This window comes from Euprymna scolopes, chromosome 2 (genome assembly GCF_053919585.1).
Source record: "Euprymna scolopes isolate OS-2025 chromosome 2, ASM5391958v1, whole genome shotgun sequence".
NCBI classification, from domain to species: Eukaryota; Metazoa; Mollusca; class Cephalopoda; order Sepiida; family Sepiolidae; genus Euprymna; species Euprymna scolopes.
This window is the reverse complement of record NC_136483.1, coordinates 178012508-178018507: the sequence shown is the minus strand read 5'-3', so window position 1 is coordinate 178018507 and position 6000 is coordinate 178012508.

Below are 6000 nucleotides of genomic sequence, written 5' to 3'. Positions count from 1 at the left end.
AAAACCCTTTCTCTTCGAAACGCCATGGCCTAAAGCAGTTTCTTCATTATTTCCAGTTTTTGTAACCCTTAATGACTTTATAATATAATATAGTTCCTATGTAACTATACTTTATATCATTTTAACGTATTCTCTCTCTCTCTCTCTCTCTCTCTCTATATATATATATATATATATATATATATATATGCATGTATATATGTGTGCGTGTGTGTGTTTGCGTAAACATTGAGATTATAAAATCGAACTTGGCTTTAGGTTCGTATTCATCCACATAGGGAAAGAAAATAAGACAGAAAACTAAAACGCCAGCCAAAATAGAGAAATAATGATCGTAAAATTAAATGATATTGGGCAAAACTCTGGACATATTTTCACTCGAGTGCTTCCTTCTATTCAACTTGATTTCAAATGAATCAGACTGCATAGAAAAAAAGAGGTTTTCAGGACGCAGTGCAGACAGAAGACCTCGACCCACACGTCCCTTTGTCTAAAATGGGGGAGTCAGTATAGAAGTTCAATATTTCTCGCAATAAAAAAGTGTGTACGGCTGGCTTGTTATTGAATCAGCTGTGCTGAGAGAAATGAGAACAAAAAGTTGGTCTCTTAATAAAAATGGCGAATTGCTGTTTTACGTCTTATCCTCCTCTTCATAATCGGCGTTACCCTTTTTATGTTTGTGTTTTTTTTTTAATTCCGTTTTGCTTTGCCTTCACTGGATTTTAGTTTGATTTATTTCGGGTAAATTTATTGAATATTTTACATCTTACTTTTATATATATTAGCATTTCTTTTTTTAATTCTCTTTTTTACGCCTCGCAAGTCTCTTCCAATATTCCTGCCGTATTATGAAAGTTCGATAAATTTATATCGCCCCTATTTGTCCCCTTTCTCTCTATGCAAATCACAATTTACTTTTCTTCGGCTAAGACATTTACCTGCCTGTATTAATTTTATATACATATCGTTAACTTTTAGAACTTAACCCTACTGAATCGAGAGCAGTTGTGACTGGTGAAAAGTAAGCCGTGATTTTAAACGTCGTTATTCACTGTGAGGGTCTAATAAAGCAAATGGCGCTAAACTATGGCCCTCCCAAAAGACAGTCGGCCTCCTATAACTAAGGAAAAAGATGTTAAACTTCGACAAAATAACCGAACCATCTGTGAAATTTATATAAAACTTTCGTTCAAATCATTCAGATCATTCTCTTTCACTTCTTTTTATGTATTAATTTCCCTTTAGTATTTCTCTAATGTCGTCTTTTTGTTAGCAATGGTCATCTTTTTTAGTACGTCTTTAGACTTTTTTTCTTCATCCATAGATCGACTTTTTTTAAGTATTTTCTTTCTAATATTTTGTAGATCATTCGTTTTTTTTTGTTTTTTTTTTGCTACTCATCTCAGTTTTTTTTAATTTTTGTTTTTAGGGAAGCAGTAACCCGGAATAGAATTACAAAATCTGGCTGTTCGAAGGAAGAAGCTGAGTAGAATTCTTTCCGGCATCTAGGAATGTCTACAATGTAGGAGTGAGGTATTAGCGTTTGTCGTGGCAGTACAAGAAACTGACTTCATCTGCCCACATTGCATCAAAATACATGTAAAACGAGAAAGGTACAGAGATACACTATTTTGGGGCGAGGACAAAGCTAGGAGTTTGGTTGCAAGTGCGGAACCTATCAGGTTGGCGACTCGTAGTTTAACCCTATCTAGGCACCAGCTCTGGTGTGGCAACAATAGTCCAGACATGGCGACTACTAGCTTTGTAGATGTACATGACACTCTCAGATGTGTGTAACCTTCTAGCACGGTAGAGAGAGCCTACATTCTTCGCATCAGCCTGGGCAATTACTTTAATGTATTTGTTCCAATTCCTGCTGCCTGTGAATGAAAAGCAGTCCAAAGGAGGTGTATTCAGATAGTACATAATTAACATTAGCAAGCTGTGCTTGAGAAGATTTCTTGTAAGTATTAAAAGAAAGAATCTTAGTCCTGGTATTATTTAACGTTATCATTCATTAACGGTCCAATGTTACTTTTCTAACTTTGATTCTTATTTCATTATGTATTCTCTCTATCTCAAGTTTTCCATTATCACTCCAGCTAAACCTTATTTATGTACTTTTCCTCCTATCCATCTATTCCCCCTTCATGTCGATTTTTCTTCTATATATGTATCTAGTTTCATCTACATAACTTCTCGTAACTCATGTTTCATTTAAAAAATTTTGTTCTAATTGACCCCGGTCTTCCTTCCAATCTATGTTATTCTATATTTCCAATATATGTAAGGTTTCGTCACTTTCATATAGTTTTCATTTTCACTGCATGCTGTCTGCATAACTTTTCTCTTCTTTTCTAAGTCTTTCTTTTGCAGTTAAAATCGCTTCTTTCTTTCGTAGTTTTACTCCTATTGCTACTAGCCGGCAGCCCGACGTTTCTCGGTCGTACCTACGGTTAAATATGATATTTTAATTTATGCAGATTGCGTATGTATTATTATAGAATCAAACCTCTATTGATTATTATATATTACCAGAAATAATGTTTGCGGTGGACTAATTCGCAAAAAAAAAAAAATAAATAAATAAAATAAAATAAATAAAATAAAAAAAATAATAATTATAATGTCGTTCATCAAATTCCGTTTCTGCTTGTTTACACCATCATGTTAGCTCATATTTGGGCTTGACGATGAATACCCTGGAAAAGTCACTACTGATTAATGTTTTGTTTTAAAATGTGGAAATGAAGAAATGATTTGCGGCGATTTTAAATGGTACCTATCCCTTTTTCATAAATAGAACTCAAAAGAAAACATTGAAATAAAATGGTAAAAGAACACCGAGCTTGAACAAGGGGATCATTCGAGCTGTTGTCAGATGCTCTACCAGTAAGCTACATCTCCAGATTAAAATAAATGTTTTTTTTGTAAAAAAAAAAATGATTTATCATTTCCTTGGCCGGTGTAACGTAAAATATTCCCCTGTAAAATTATTCTTTTTTTATCCATAAGAGAGAAAATCTCTTTTTCTAATTAGATTTTTTCGATTTTCGATATTTATATGAATAATTTTTATACAAAACATATCTAAGAAAACTGCCAGACATAATAATTACCTTTGTATGAAATTTATAACCGAGAGGCTCAGCCGTTTCGGAACCTATGAGGAAGGAACTCAGACACACAAAGTTACTTTTCTATAATAATAGTGCTATATAATTACCGACGAGTGTTTAATGTTTTTGCGCTTATGGGCTAATCGACGTTGTTGCTACCATCATCGTTCTTACCCAAGTTGTTAAAAAAACGCTCACAACATAAATTGTACCGTCGTCGCCATTACAGTTTCGAACTTGGATTCTTTTTGTCCTCAGATACATTCCGACTTGTTGATTTGCTAATAAAAAGGACAGAGCAAACACTTTGCATTCGTGGTTTAGACAGGTAGATACATATTTTTACATTTAACGCCGATATGAAATATTGCTATTTTGGTGCAGTATGCAAACAGCCGTTTTCTCACGTCTATGTTTCGATGGCAAAAACAGAAAAGAAAATCGAACATAGCTGCCCTCTGTCATTAACACTAATAATATTACGTAACCTACTTTTTTAAGGCAATATATATTTTTTAAAACAATTGCCATATTCTAGTATCTTTAAATATTTTTATTTCTTCGTTTTTTTTCTTTCCTATCTTATTTTAACGAATAGTCTTTATTTTAAGAATAAAATTCCGTCTTTTACGAAATTTCGCTTTTTGTAACTTCCATATGCTTGTATTTCAAATTCTTCCGCATATTGTCGTTTCATATGTTGCATTTGCTTTGGCATTTTTTTATTTGTTTAAGACTGGATTGGTAGAAAAAAAAGAGTCTGTTTATGTAGACATATTACATCTCGTACCATGACCAGTAAAACATCCGACGCGCATGTCCAAAGAAATGATTGCATGTTACGCTTACGATTGAGAGAGAATTAGCTACGCTGTATCTTGAAATAACATGTTCCTTGATCTGTTATGATTCAATTTGAGATTTAATTACCATAGGTAAACTTACAGATTGAATAGAATCAATATAAGAATGCCAAACATCTCACATAAAGATGTAGTATCTGTTCGGTCTTAGTAGTTCATTCATATTATCCCATAGATAGCAGACATTTGTGTATGCAAGTGAAACGGCCTCATTAGTTGGGTTGAGTTAGCGTAGATCAATCAAGCTATATTTGTATCCGGGGAAAAATATTTTTAGTGGAGAGTTGGATCTGTTGCTTGATGTGGGACGGTGAACGAAATCCCTTCATGTTTTATTTCTCCGCCCTCTCAAGGTGTCGGTATTCTATGTATACCTAAGTGAAAACAACACACACACACACACACACCCACGCACACACACACACACAAACATATATATATATATATATATATATATATATATATATATATACTCTGTATTCGCCCACACCTATTTAGTTTTGCATATGTTTTTACTACCTTTGTATCGTTGCCTTTCACTTAATTTATATTCATGCGGTAGTGTTTGCGGCTCTTTGTCTATGCCTTCAGCGTCCTGGACGCTAACCCTGTAGTCCGCTATGAATACTCAAGCCGATTCTAAGTCGAATGCTTTGGGGTATCACTCCATGTCTTTGTCATGGAAATCATTAAACAAACCTCAACTTTTGACAAAAGTGAAAAAAAAAAAATCGCGCTGATGACCCTTTTAGATTTCATTATTATTTCATCAAAATCCAACCCATTAGGTCGACAATGGCATCCAGCTGGGGTGTAACACTGGTGAATCCGTGTGAAGTATAATAAACGAGTCAAGACAACGATCAAGTAGGCTACTAAACCTTAAAATTATCATCAACACTAAACAGATAATATTTACTTTGAACTGAAATGGAAGAGGATGTTAATATTGACCAAATGAATTACGCCTTGATCTACGCTGTGATTAAGTTCTGCTGAATATATAATGGATATGTACAAACAAATGGAATACATTTATTGTTGATGTGCTTTGGTTTATCACATATCAGCATTTAAGTATTTATGCAGTAGAATTACATGCTTGAGTTTTATAATATTGTTAAATATTTTAAACATTCGATCCAGCATAAAAGCCCTTTACATATGAAGTTCTTATTTTTATTTACGATTTATTTTTCCTAGTCTCGGTTCCCAACGTTGCCCGGCTTTTTGCATGTGTGTGTTGAGCAAAAAAAGGAAAAAAAGTGGTATTAGACATGAAAGTCTCGAATCAGTACGTGGGAGGAAAAGATCGTGAAAAAAACTTGACGTCTTTGCCGTTGCCTCAATCGCAAAACCGAAAGTGGCTAAGGTTTTAATTAAGGTTAGTCAATCGAAAAGAGAGGTTAACTTTTGAGAATATACGCGACAGTAGCGGCCCCTGCTTGTAGAAAAGTGCCCAGTTGCGGGTGAAGGAATTAATATTTTTAGCATTTCTTTTCTATATGTGTCGTCTGAAAGATGGAGCTTCCAAACAGTACCAATCTCGTGAAAATCCGTCGAATCTGTCAAAAGCTTAAGACATACATACATACATACATTCATACCTACATACATACATACATACATACATGTAAACAGACAGGTAAGATTTATATTATAAATTATTAAGTGTGTATATTAGTCTTTGGCGGATTAAAATGCTTTTTGTTTATTCGGAAGGATAGTATATTGAACTTATAGATATTAAGAAAATAATCTTCTCTTTCATGTAATTCAGTAAATTTTTCATTAAAATAAGATGCCAACGTTTGTTTTGATGTTGTAAATGCGATAGCAGTAGTAGTAGTAATAGAAGTAGTAGTAGGAGTTAAACATCACCACTAAAGACTTGAAAAACACAGATGTTTAATTTACTTTCGTGAAAAAACGAGGATTTAGTATAAGATTATTTGAAGTTATTCGTGAAAATCCGAACATTCACAAAATATGCAATGTATACAAAGAGAGAGAGAGAG